The sequence below is a fragment of the Salvelinus sp. IW2-2015 genome, linkage group LG12, assembly GCF_002910315.2.
Source record: "Salvelinus sp. IW2-2015 linkage group LG12, ASM291031v2, whole genome shotgun sequence".
Classification (NCBI taxonomy): domain Eukaryota; kingdom Metazoa; phylum Chordata; class Actinopteri; order Salmoniformes; family Salmonidae; genus Salvelinus; species Salvelinus sp. IW2-2015.
Genome location: NC_036852.1, coordinates 10310276 through 10324964, shown reverse-complemented (window position 1 = coordinate 10324964; position 14689 = coordinate 10310276). Strand labels below are relative to the sequence as shown.

The 14689-nt window shown below is 41.1% G+C and overlaps 1 protein-coding gene across 9 annotated transcripts in view; it reads right to left on the bottom strand.

Moving 5' to 3' along the window:
- The window catches only part of LOC111971023 (muscleblind-like protein 2a), an 89208-nt gene extending 75516 nt beyond the window's left edge, over positions 1-13692 (bottom strand). For 2 of the 9 annotated variants that reach the window (XM_023997827.2, XM_023997829.2), the window contains exon 1: positions 13352-13684. The gene's annotated coding sequence lies outside the window, so the exon portion shown is untranslated. Of the gene's footprint in view, positions 1-13351 lie in introns of all 9 variants that reach the window. The other 7 variants (XM_023997828.2, XM_023997830.2, XM_023997824.2 and 4 more) reach the window with 6 other exon arrangements.
- Positions 13693-14689: the final 997 nt, after the last annotated feature.

The window sequence follows — 14689 nt, the reverse complement described above, 5'->3', positions numbered from 1 at the left end:
GGTTGTGTGTGATGTGGGGGGGGGGGGGACGGGGATTTATTGCCTACCTCATGCCTTTTGCACACATTGTATATAGATTCTCTTTTTTTTCTACCATGTTTTGACTTGTTTATTGTTTACTCCATGTGTAACTCTGTGTTGTCTGTTCACACTGCTATGCTTTATCTTGGCCAGGTCGCAGTTGCAAATGAGAACTTGTTCTCAACTAGCCTACCTGGTTWAATAAAGGTGAAATAAAATAAAWAAAAWTAAAAAAAATAGTGAGCATACTGCACTCCACAATGAACAAGAGACATTGGTCAGACTCCATACAAACAAATAGACCTATGTGCAAATCATAGTCAAAACTTTGAGGGAGTAGCTTTAGTGGTCATGAAAGAAAGCGAGTCCAGACAGTAAAAGCCATGGCAGCAGCCTACTGTAAGATAGACCACCCATCTTTGATGATCGCTTGGTTCGATATCATGGGCAGTTGTCACATTCAGGTCTGCTTCAATATAAAGTTAGAATAAAAACAAAACAAAAAAAAACATCACATTTCCATATCTATGACTTTCTATGACTATAACCATGCAACAAGCTGCTGGTGCCAAGTTAAAGTGGGCCTAACCATCATCAGCCATGATGCTCCATTTCTGGACCTGGAAACCAACATATAGGCATACTTCACGGGCTAATTTACAATATTATATAGTCACATTCTCATTAAATAATGTTTAGAAATGAATGGTAAATAATGTAGTGTGTCATTTTGGGGTCACTTTTATAAAATAGAATGTTTCTAAACACTTCTACATTAATGTGGATGCTACCATGATTACAGATAATCATTATTCACGATTCAGTCAGGATTAAGTCAGACACACAAATATCGCACCCCCACAAAAAATGCTAACCTCGCCTGTTATTCTAATGGCGAGAGGTTAGCATATCTTGGGGTATGATATTTGTGCATCTGTTACTTTCTCATCTAGTTTAGAAACATATTCTATTCTTATTTACACTAAAGGTGACTACAAAATCACTCCAATATTTACCATTCATTTCTATTAGACACAAAATAAATCTATAACAACCAAAACAAACAGCAAAYGCATCCAACCAATTGGTAGAGTCACAAGCTTGATGTAGTCATTGCGTGCTAGGAACATGGGACCAAATACTACACTTTTACTACTTTAATACACACATATTAATTTCTCCCAATACTTTTGGTCCCATAAAAAAATAAAAAATAAAWTTTAAATWTKTTTTTATTATWAAWWWWWTTTAAATCGGGAGATAATGTACAAGAAGTGCTGTAATTACTAAACTTTTCACTCGATATGGATGAAAATTACATGCTGACCACACAAGCATTGCAAAATAAATTGACACATACAGTACATGTTATTCAATCATTGCACCCGCCAACCAGCGTCTGCGCTTCCAATCACTAAAATAGAAGTCAGTTCTATTTGTGACACTGAACGGGTTCAAGTCCTGCCTCTCCCATCTCCTCATTGGTTTATAGAAGCAGATACTCACGTGCCAACTCATTGGTCATACCCACATGGGTGATTGAAAAATGAACTAAGGTCGGTTGTGGTAATTCACCTTATTTTGAAAGTTAGTTGCCAATTGCTATATAAAGACCAAAGAAGAAAAAGCCTGGAAGGAGGAGAGATGACTAGAAACTATTTTGTGTATGGATTAATTGTCAGAGTAGAGGACCTTGTGCATTTCAGGTAAAATAACGTGTACAGCTCCATTTTAATGGAATGGTCTGCCTACCCATGTGAGAGACACAGACTCGGTCTCAACCTTTAAGTCTTTATTGAAGATCTCTTCAGTAGGTCCTATGACTGAGTGTAGTCTGGCCCAGGAGTGTGAAGGTGAACGGAAAGGCACTGGAGCAACGAACCACCCTTGCTGTCTCTGCCTGGCCGGTTCCCCTCTCTCCAATGGGATTCTCTGCCTCTAACCCTATTACAGGGGCTGAGTCACTGGCTTACTGGTGCTCTTTCATGCCGTCCCTAGGAGGGGTGCGTCACTTGAGTGGGTTGAGTCACTGACATGATCTTCCTGTCTGGGTTGGCGCCCCCCCTTGGGTTGTGCCGTGGAGGAAATCTTTGTGGGCTATACTCTGCCTTGTCTCAGGCTGATAAATTGGTGATTGAAGATATCCCTCTAGTGGTCTGGGGGCTGTGCTTTGGCAAAGTGGGTGGGGTTATATCCTGCCTGTTTGGCCCTGTCCGGGGGTATCGTCGGATGGGGCCTTGGTGTCTCCCGACCCCTCCCGTCTCAGCCTCCAGTATTTATGCTACAGTAGTTTGTGTCGGGGGGCTAGGGTCAGTTTGTTATATCTGGAGTATTTCTCCTATCTTATCCGGTGTCCTGTGTGAATTTAAGTATGCTCTCTCTAATTCTCTCTCTCGGAGGACCTGAGCCCTAGGACCATGCCTCAGGACTACCTGGCCTGATGACTTCTTACTGTCCCCAGTCCACCTGGCCGTGCTGCTGCTCCAGTTTCAACTGTTCTGCCTGCGGCTATGGAACCCTGACCTGTTCACCGGACGTGCTACCTGTCCCAGACCTGCTGTTTTCAAGTCTCTAGAGACAGCAGGAGCGGTAGAGATACTCTTAATGATCGGCTATGAAAAGCCAACTGACATTTACTCCTGAGGTGCTGACCTGTTGCACACTCGACAACCACTGTGATTATTATTTGACCCTGCTGGTCATCTATGATCATCTTGGCCATGTTCTGTTATAATCTCCACCTGGCACAGCCAGAAGAGAACTGGCCACCACTCATAGCCTGGTTCTTCTCTAGGTTTCTTCCTAGGTTCTGGCCTTTCTAGGGAGTTTTTCCTAGCCACCGTGCTTCTACACCTGCATTGCTTGCTGTTTGGGGTTTTAGGCTGGGTTTCTATACAGCACTTTGTGACATCAGCTGATGTAAGAAGGGCTTTATAAATACATTTGATTGATTGATTGATTATATCCCAGGACAAATTAGCTAGAAACTGCAAGCTAGATAAATTTCCATAAATGTTTAATGCTTTGACCGGTCTCCAAATTATATAATTGGTTCAGAGTTTGTTTTGATATTTCAACCTGATAAATTCAGGGCAGCAATATTACAGAGAGCAGTAGCAACATATTTGCAGTTCTACATGGCTAAAGTTATATCTTTAGAAAAATCTGTCTCATTTTATAGGCAAGACGCTACACCGCAGAACAATCTGAAACTCATCTCTCGGCTCACTCATTAGCTCAGTCAATCATGGCTAGTGGGAAGGTTCCTGACTTTTTCTTTGGCTAAACCAACTAGGCTCTTAATTTAAAAACTTTAATCGTATTTATAGATGGCATAAAAGTTTGTTATTAAAGGCACATGAAAGCTCACATGTTCGGGGAAGACATTCCTGCCAAAAAACGTGTTTTGATTWAAAAAAATATTTTTTACGTTCAAACGGCTCTCCTGTGAAGTCGTGACTTGAGACATACGCCTAGTTTCCGGAATCGGGTTACATATCGGCCCAACCCTAGTGTGTGTGATAAAACACCATCATGTCATCTCTGAAATTGGCCCACTTTAGAACCATACTGCAAATATGAAATGAGATGCATTCTCTCTCTGACACCAAGCCTGCAGTCTCAAAGGCAGGATTTAATTCCACAGCATCTCCCTGGGGACAAGTGAGTCGCTATGAAAGAACCAGGTAAGAACCATGTCAGATGTGACCTTTCACTATTAATACCTTTTTATTTTTAGAATCATCTGCCCGAAAAAAGAAAAACAGATGGTCTCATTTTTATTAGGGGTGCAAGACGGTTAAAGGATACTGTTCCTGGCAGCTAAATGACTTAGGCTCACTTGGGTTTGTTTTACTGGTTGGTACAGAGCCAAATATATGTGTTACATTGTAATATACTATACTAGGCCACTGTATAATTCAAAATTAAATAGGCCTTAAGGGAAAATTCAGGATTTTGGCAACAAAGCCCTTTATCTACTTCCCAAGAGTAAGATGTACTTGCGGATACCATTTGTATGTCTCTGCATGCAGTTTGAAGGACGTTGCTAACTAGCATTAGCGCAATTGCTAACTAGTCTATGGTATCTGCTAGAATGCTAGTAGATACAGTACCATACATAGACTTTGAGTCATTATGTTAACACTAGTTAGCATTGGCTCGTGAAATTACCTTTAAATTCCTTCCTACTGGATGTAGAGACATTTTCTTGTGTTTTTAATTCACGGATAGCCATGRGCACACTCAGCTATCATTTACAAAACGAAGCATCTGTGTTTAGTGAGTCAGCTACATCAGAGGCAGTAGGGATGACCAGGGATGTTCTCTTGATAAGTGGATGAAATTGACAATTTCCTGTCCTGCTAAGGAGCATTCAAAATGTAACGAGTACTTTTGGTCGTCAGGGAAAATGTATGGCGTAAAAAGTACATTATTTTCTTTAGGAATGGAGTGATGTAAAAGTTGTCAAAAATATAAATAGTAAAGTGCAGATACCCACATGTAATACGGCGCAGGGTGAATTGATGATGCTGATCTTGGGTCAGTTTAGCATTTTCCCAACGCATGCTTAAAGTTAGGATTGTGTAATGCAGTACTGCATTTAATCACCAATTATATATWTTTTTTYCCTACGTTTAATTGGCTCAGAAAACATTTTTTGCTCCTAAATCATGACACAGGCTGAATCATCATCATCGTTTAGAAGCCAAGTATTTCTCAGTTTCCCGGCATCAGCAATTCCCACAAATCGATGTGTTATTTGAATAACTGTCTGGGTTACAGTGTAAGCTGGGGCAAAGTTGCAAAATGCTCTAAAGCTTTTATTGTAATGGAATTTTGCTAAAAGATTAAAACAAAATTGCAACACAGTGTCTTCTTCCAATTGTGTTATGACCCCATATCAGGGTGAGATAGTTAAGAAAAGCAGAAAGGCATTTATAATATCAGATTACCAGTGTAACATCTTATTGGCCTACTCTAACGCTCTTCCTTCCTGGTTCAGAAAATACAAAGAACACAGCTAAGATACCTGGTAGCCTACATATCATGAAGAATGGCCTGAAAAATCAGGTTACTTGCGCGAGAGAGAGCTCATACAGCCATTTGATATAGCTTAGCCCTAGCATATTACTGAGCCCCGTGTTTGTACTGGATACTGTACATTGGCTACATATACAGTGCCTTCAGAAATCTCACAGCCCTTGACTTTTTCAGCCTGAATTTAAAATAGAAGAAAATGTTAATTTTTAGTCACTATGCCTACACACACACACACCCCATAATGTCAAAGTGGGATTTGGTTTTTCAAAATGTATACAAATTAATTAAAATGAAAAGTTTAAATGTCTTGAGTCAATAAGTATACTACCCCTTTGTTATGGAAAGCCTAAATAAGTTCAGGTGGAAGAATTAGCTTAACATTGCATGGACTCACTGTCTGCAATAATAGAGTTTACAATTATTTTTTAATGAATACCTCATCTCTGTACTCCACACATACAGATAATTGTAAGGTCACTCAGTTGAGCAGTGCATTTCAAACAGATTCAACCACAAAGACCAAGGAGGTTTTCGAATGCCTTGCAAATGTAACCTTCATTTAACTTGGCAAGTCAGTTAAGACCAAATTCTTATTTACAGTAACGGCCTACCCCAGCCAAACCATGACGACGCTGGGCCAATTGTGCGCCGCCCTATGGGACTCCCAATCCCGGCTGGATGCGATTAAGCCTGCAAAGAAGAACACCCATTGGCAGATGTGTAAAGAATAAAAAAAAATGTAAAAGCAGACATTGAATATCCCTTTGAGCATGGTGAAGTTATAAATTACACTTTGGATGGTGTATCAATACACCCAGTCACTACAAAGATAGAGGCGTCCTTCCTAACTCAGTGGCCAGAGAGGAAGGAAACCGCTCAGGATTTAATCATGAGGCTAATGGTGACTTTAAAACAGTTAGAGTTTAATAGCTGTGATAGGAGAAAAATGAGGATGGAGCAACATTTTAGCTACTCCACAAAACTAACCTAAATGGCAGGGTGAAAAGAAGGAAACCTGGACAGAATAATAACCTGTTTGCAACAAGGCACTAAAGTAATGCTGTAATTAGATATTTATTTAATTTTCAATAAATGTGCAAACATTTCTAAAAACATGTTTTTACTGTCATTATGGGGTAAAAGACAAAAACAAATATTGAATCAATTTTGAATTCAGGCTAACACAACAAAAAGTGGAATAATTCAAGGGGTATGAATACTTTGAGGCAAGCCTAGCAGACACACCTCCAGGAAAGAGTGCTGATGAGGACGAGAGGAGGGACAGATGGTGCGCAGATAGGTAGGGCCATGCGACACCCTTGTTGTGACCTGCACAGATTAGTCCTGTATGCCCCCGCCCAGCTCTCTCTTGGTGCTTCCAGGACAGATTGATGTGTGCAGTGCTCAACAGTCAAGCTTTTTGGGGCTTTCTACTACAAAATAAAAAAGGACATATGCAACAAAACAAAAAAATATCCCACTTGGTACACTGAAATGACAGGCAACCTTTAAAAACTGTAGTTAATCAATATGTCGCTTGAAAAGAGGCAGGCAAAAGCCATGCCATCCAGTAAAAATGCAATGTTTTACCAAAGAGCAGCTAGCCTAACCAGCCAGGAAAGGAGACCTAAGAGCAGGCCAAAGATTTGTGGGGACTGGGGAACGACAAGACCTTGATGGATTACAGTTACTAAGGCCAGCTGGCCAAGCATTATCTTGGTCATCTCCAAATTTGAATGAGAGCAGGCCAGTGCAGGGTTCTCTCAAGTGAAAGTCATTAGCTTGACCTCTGAATACCACCCATGTATCCTATCAGCTGTGTTAGTCTCTCCTGGATGTTGTCAACCTGAGAGAAAGGCCAAGTCTACACTTTACATCGTTTTCCAGACTACAAACGATCTTATTAAAGCACCAGCTAGGTGTTAAACAGCAGGTCTATAACAACCAAGCAAATGAATACCTGCTCTTTTGAATTTATTACAATGCAGACATGGCAATCCACCATACATTTGCATATGGCCAAGAGGAACACAAGTAGGCCACATTTTCCATGGCAGCAAAGAGTGCGAGTGTGCTTCAGTGTAATGAAAGCGAAAATGTCCATCGATTGGTTGTGGAAAAACAAGAGTAATAGTGTTAGTGTTTTATGACCAGGCTAGTTAAAAAAAAGATTTCTCTCGTGTTTACCATCCTAATAATAATGGTTCTAAAGAGCATATTTGATGAYGGTATTTTGTTCTGAATATTCCATTTGGTCAACTGCCGTATCGTGCAATCCATTTGCTGAAAATTCCAACATAAAAATATCGCCAAGGCTACTTATTCGATCTACAGATTTCTCGTTAAACTCACAAATTAAAAGTGCATTCACATCACAAGGGAACGTATTTAAATAAGCTTAACTTGTATATCACAATTTCCTGCAAGTTAACAATGCATATTTTCGAAGCCCAACTCATAGGCCTGCTATTCAAGTATTAGGCTAGGATAAAATGGGTGGAAATTAAAGTATGCCATTCTGCAAATTGATATTGGCATTAGCTCCTGGAGCTTCAAATTATCAAATGTCATTAGCGTAAGGAGAAATGAGTGACACTAGCTAAGCAGAGGTTAGTGGACTAAGCTAAGCAGGGCAACTGGGAAGAGGCAAAGCAGAGACCATTTAACAAAGTCGGCAGAAATGTGTGCCTCATATCCTAATTGCCTTAACTAAAACTCGGTGACCGCAATGGTCATCTCATGCCACTGACACAGGGAACTGGCCTATAGGATATTTAACCAATCCCCTGCCCCGATTAGGCCATCTACAGCTCAATATAGATCTGATAGCCAACGAGAGGGCTGTATGTGAAGTGTATGTAGCCTGTAAAAGACAGGAGACCCATTTGCTGTGAGCGTCATGGACTTTCCTGACTCAAGTACATAAAGATGTAGGTGCAACTGTACATTCACACAAAAGTTACTCAGGAAGAAATGTTGGGAAACTATTATATCAGCCAACTTCAGATAATCCTCTCATAACCCGTCTGTCTTTTAAAAATGGAGCATTTAGCTAGCATTTAGACTTTTCAGTAGTTCTGGAAGAGAAAACAACTCGACTGTCAAGCTATGACTCATGACCAACTGGCAGGCGAATTCTCAAATTACTTCCAATGTGGCCTGTTCATTTTAAAGCAGATGTGTCCTTTCACTGAAAAGCCATGCTAACATGAGGACCACATGATTCAGCTTTCTTTTCACAGCACACACACAAAATCAGTGCTTGGCCATTAAGAGATCATTTTCAAGGTAACGTAAATTGTTGTTAATGTTTAAAAAGGTCTGGAGGAAAATGTTTGGCTAAAAGCAAAAAAATTCCCTAAAAGCTCCCAAACCTTTAAAAAGGCATGGCTAATTACCTTTCTGTGTCAGCAGTGACAACTCACGTGTGAATCAATTTAGGGAGGGAGTTGCTTGGGCTTGCAGCCCTGGCCTTGCTAATAAAGAGCCATTGCATGTCTGTGACGTTACTGTTTTTTGTTGTTTATTTTTCTAACAGGAAGGGCTGAACGGTCTTCCATTTCAGAAAACACCCACTTCCTCCTCCACTTCCCCCCGTGACTGCCAACTGTTAGACAGATGCCGTTCTAGTGTTTTCCTGCTTGTTTCCAGGCCACACCGGTCAACATGTACAGCTCCCTCCCATACTAGCACACTACAGAGCAGTGGATAAAGAGCTTACTGTGGAGTGTGGCTGTGGACCTCCTATGTGATAATAAAATACGTGGGACCTCCTTAAAATAGTAAGAAGCCCAAGCAAGGCTAATTAGGGAGCCAGCCCTCGACTCTGTGTTTAATGTCCACCTCCAGAACAATAGAAAAATATTTTAGCTACGCCTATGAATTAACTGCATTGAAAGTGAAACTCTTTTTATATGGCAAACAATATCCTGGCATAAAAGTAACGTTTGAAACAGCCTATGGAGCAAACTACAAATAAATCTGACAATTCTTTCCACGTGCTCTGAACTTCATGGAGAGAGAAGTCTGCATAATTTTTCTGCATCATGAAGGGAAGGGAGAGGCACTGTCTGTCTGTGGTAGTTCCCCTCGTCATCAACAAGTCCCAATACAAGCATGAGAAACTCAAGCGGCTGTAACCCGCAAAGTGCTTGTCAGACCATATCAGCGGGCTCCCCTCACTCTCACGCATTTGTGCTCCCCCTCTTTCCCGCTCTGTAGCTCCCTCTCCCACAGACACACTCTCTCTTTCTTTCCTCCCTACCCACCCAGGATGGTATGCACCATACTGCAGCAAACTACTTTTTAAAAAAATAGATCAGAGAGACGTTCTTCCCACCTCGTTTTTTGCTGAGTCCTGTATAGCTGTCGTGCCTCTCTCTTTAAGCCACAGCATAGATAGAGACACCAGGTGCAGCTGCTATGCCTCGGAGTAGTTCCCCTGCTTCAGCGTCTGGAGCTAATGACCACGTGAACTGTTGTCATTCCCTGCGAGGAGCTGCCGAGTGCTGCAGCAGCCAGAGTCCCATGCCTAGACAGGGATTTTTTTTCTCTTTCTCTCTCAGCCACGGAGGGGAGCGGAGCAGGCAGACAGGAAGCAGAGCAGTGTCTGCTCAACTATCTGGCTGAAACACTTCCAGCCATCCCCCACAGCCAGCCCCTTCCTGCCTGCCTGCCCAACCGCCTCCAGCCAGGTCCGCCCACTCACGGCTCGGCCCAATAGGAAAAGGGATATCAGGTCATAGCGCTTTTCTGGTTGGCTCGCAGGGTACTGACTGGCAGGCAAGGCAGAACAACCCAATGACACAGACACTGCTGGATCTTAAAGGTATTTCCCCAATTTCATGGCCAGCTCAACTGTTAAAAGCCATCCATCCCCCTTTTGGGCATTCCACGAAGGACACAACATCTAGGCTACTAGGCAACCAACATGAAAACAGCACATCCTCCTCTGTATCACTATAGGCAAAACAAAAACAGAGTTTATATAATAAAGCTAAATACCTGTATGTAACCTACTTATAAAGTAGTTGTCTATTTTAAAGAGAGACGGGGCGTATTGTTTTTTTACACCTGTCTGATGTGAAAGGATCTGATGTAGAGCATAAGCTCTCCCCACCTGCACTGTGACATGACATAAGCTTTGCAGCATCACCTCAGGAAAGAGAACATAGTCTCTCCTCTTCTCCCCACCCCACCCTGGTGACGACACACAGCAGCCTATTTAGTATCACGTGAGACCTGGTGGATGGAGCGGCGGCAGCACAGAACTGATGAGTCAGAGCACCGGCTTCATGATTGTTCGATTCCAATACAACAGCTGTATTCTCTCCCTTTCTCTATCCAACTCTCCCTCTTTTTATCTCACTCACCCTCTCCCTATCTGCGTTGAGCTCCCACTCCCATACATGGACTGAAGATTATGTGGTAGCCTGAGTGCTTTATCAACAACATCAATGAGGCTAGACATGCTCTTTCCAGTCCACTGCCAAATAAACCTGATAACCCTCAAGGCTAGCTCGGACAATAACACCTAGTGCTCTAAAAAAAGAGGAACAGATGTTTTTTTCCCACCACCCAAATCGGTGGTGTGGTGTTAATCTATCCTCTTAAACAAAGTGAATTGTGTATCCTACCTCAGCAGTTGACAGACTAAAACAATTATGTTAGCGTCATCCACCAACGTCATCTTTGCATGCGACCCACCCATAGACCGTAATAGGGGACCCAACTTACAGGGTCGTATTCATTAGTGCGCATCGTAGCAAAAGGTTTTGAAAATGTAAAGAAGCGTTTCTTATTGGACAAATTCAGGTAGGTTCCTCCCGTTTCAGCCTGTTTGTTTCCGTTTAGTTTTAGTGAATAGTGATATAGAATCAGTTGGTGCTCCACTCTCATCCCTATGCTGAGAGAAGATGGGGGGGGGGGGGCTGGAAGTGACAGTTTGCAAACTGTCACGATACAGCTATGCTTGACAACACTAGAAGGTGCTTCAGACAGAGGTGGAGAGGAGATGACTGCAGGAAAACATAGCCTAGGAGCCTACTGGGGAGCAAGTGGTCCTAAACGAAGTCCAATATTCTACCTAATTCAAATCACTTTGTAACAATGGGATACTAGCCATTAAGAAGGTAATGTTGCAGGAATAGATTTCCAACAGAAAAACAAAGGCCTTGCGGACAAACAAGTCAGGTTACTTCCTTCCCACCATGGTATCCCCTCCCTAACCCCTGTCCTGGTTCACCCTTGTGCCCAACTGTGATATTAAATAACAGGCCATTAACTCCACAAGTGACTTTCCAATGAGTAGGCTAAAGAAACAAAAACAACCAACACAGAGATATACAAAGGTATTTTTTGATGAAACAGGTTTAGAATTTGGGGGAACATTTTTTGCCCTTGTTTTAAAGTAATTTATAAGAGAATTTCATTAACTTTATAGTGCATTTTAGCACGAAAACATTGTTAGGCTAAATTCCTACCCCGTTTTCATATAGTATTTTTTATTTATTTTTTATTGCACTGTTGAGGAAGCTTGCAAGCATTTAATTGCACCATTTACACTGCATCCTGTGCATATGACAAACATTGATTTGAATTTTATAGCCTATGGCTAAAAGAGGCAAGCACACCAATCGTCCACATAAAATAAAGGGTGTGGTATCTCTCCATTTCCAAGATTTGAATAAAGAAAATTATGGAAACCAGTGAAAGCTCAATGATGGGATGCTGCCTTCCTGTTGTTGGCTGTAATTAAGTAGCAAGAGGCAGAGTTGTGTTTCACTTTGAAACCCCTGGATGAAGGACTTTCTGCAGACCAATGAATACATGACTGAGTAAAATGTACAGAACACTATACAATAGAGTGAAATTAAATAGGTTTACCCTACATTCGAATGCAGCTATGTAACATCGTTCAGATGACTGACAATACAAAGAGGCTCCATCTTGTTGAATTGTTCATTTGCCCCTGCTATGTTGCAGAGCTTCAAGTCTCAATCAGCAGTGGGTTTCCATGGCTACCTAAGATGGACAAAACAGATACACGGATAGACCTATATATCCTCTGTGAATCTCATACACAGTTCTTTGCAATGCATATTCATTTCAGGATCTCTTTTTGTAAGACACACAATAACCTGCTATTTGAAGGCTAGGCTATACCATTAACTACAGATTTCTAAAGTCCATTGCCTAGCAATTCTCCAGGACACTGAGCAAAATAACATTTGTTAACCCGATTTTTTTATTTTATAAAAAAATATCGGGCCTCGGCTATTGCATTATTTTGAAATCTGAAATCTAGTCTGAAATCTGTATTCTGCTCTGCAAACATGAACATCAGAACAAGGAATAAAACAATTATGAGTCACACATGCATACCCTAACTGTTTATTGAGCCTTACTAAATAAATCATCCTAGATCAGCATCAATCAATCAATCAATCAATCAAGCATAGCCTATTGAACTTCACTCACACTGTACAAGAAAACTGGGTGAGTGAGTGAGTTTTTGTATATCTAAGTCATAAAATATATATGTCAAAGTTATATAACCTACATTATGTTTACTTAACCTACAAAATGATGCATGTACTGTTACTGAGGCTGATTATGTCTGCAACACTGTCATTTTGCACCTGAAAGAGCCATCTAGGAGATGCTCAACCTATCCTAGTAATGAATAGATTACATTTCTCTCCCGCTTTAAAATTGGACCAAGATGTGGCCATGGAATTTAATTGATGTAACTAGCTCGTTTGCATCGGCTTTGGTATGGCAACATTGGCTAGCCAAAACCAACTATAGTTAGCTAGGTACAACGACTATCTAGTCAATAACAACATAAATAACATTAGTGACACTGACAGCCACCTGAAGCTTTGACAGCTCAATAACATGTTCGCGTGCCGTGAAAACAGTTCTAGCCAATAGTTGGAAGCTATCTCGTAGGGGCAATTTAGTGCTAGCTGACAACATTGGCTAACTGAAGCAATATTTTCAACAAAATCTGTCAACTCACTTTGAAAGCCTACGAGATGCTAGCTAGCTAACGTTAGTTAGCATTGTTGTTGGGAGTAGCTGCGGCAAAATGAACTAACGTTAGCTCGCGCCAGTAATAACATAGCTAGTAATCTATCTATGTTGGCAACCACATTCACAAAGCCAAGCACAAGGTGGCGAGGTAAACAAACTGGCTAGTTAACAGGTAACTAAACAAAATCGTAACAACCCAAGTAAGAATTTAGCTAGCTAGCTATTCTATGCTAGCTGGCTACCTGCTCACCTGTCGCATCCAGCTGTACTGGCCACCGCGCGCAGTCAAGAGACGTTCATCGGACCACGCGGAACTACTCCCAGGAAAGGTAAAATAATATTGAATATCAAGTTGCAAACATTCTAGTCGCAAAATAAAAACGGAAACTCGGTAAAGGCAGAAATTACTTTTTCTCACCACTAACTACTTTACAGTAAGGCTATCGTGTTGCACAAGCAACAAGCTCTTTTGCAGTTCTGTCACAGACAGAAGGGGTAACCCAGACACGTCACGGGGGCTATAAAGCTGAAGCATCCGTTTAGAACGTTTTCTTTCCACCCCCAATATGGTAGTGAGAGGAAGTCCAGTGGCAGTAGGAGAGGATGGAACTCGGTGAAATTGGTCTGACGTTCTTCTAATTTTCTCATCGATTAAATGTCTGATCTCAATGTATTTTTCTGTTTCCAAAACTATAATCTGTTACGAACACAGTGCACTAAGTTTTATAGACTTGACGCTTTTCCAACGTGTTAAATTGCGTTGTTTGGAAGGAGTGCAAGGTCGAATTGAGTTTCTGCACACGCGCACTTTACAGAGGAGGCGTTCCCTAACGGAAATATGCAAATACATGCTACAACGCGCGAATGGGATTTCGCTAGCTCGTGCTTGTTCTGCCCCCTATGCTTCATTTGCTCCCACTGTAAACGACACAGATGAAGTGTCTTATATTAGTTCTAAATATCTTTGGTTCAGGGATGGTAAAGAAGGATGCACTTGACTACAGGGGGGTAGTGGTATTATTATGCATTGCACGTATTAGCACTCAATTTAGTTTGCAGTAATTCTAAATTTCACAATTATTAATGTCAATTGAATTTGTTGTCCAACAAATTGAAATAGATTATGTTTAGATAAATATCACCATCATCCTACCAATAGCTGTACTTGGTATGGTCCAAAATGAACGTCAGCAGCACAGGGAAGGGCAAGGGGTCCGCTTGTTGCCTAGGAAACAACTGTGAATCTCCCGGGACAAAATATGTAGCTAGCTACTGTGGCTACAGATTTTAATAAACAGGAAGCTCTTCCAGTGCCACTGGGATTGATATTCAGGATTTTTGCAAGTCATTTAATATTCATCATTTCGTAATGTAGTGTGGTTAATCGACACTGAGCTCAACATTGATAAATCAAAAAATGAAAATCACAGCCCATCTTCTTTGCAAAACTATAGGTGTTGATTAGTTATTAAAAAGATATTGGTTATCAGAGAACTTTTATTTTTTCATAATTGTTTTAATTTCTGTACAGTTTATTGACTGAGATTTTATTTCTCTGCATTGAGTATTTTATATTACACACACAGCC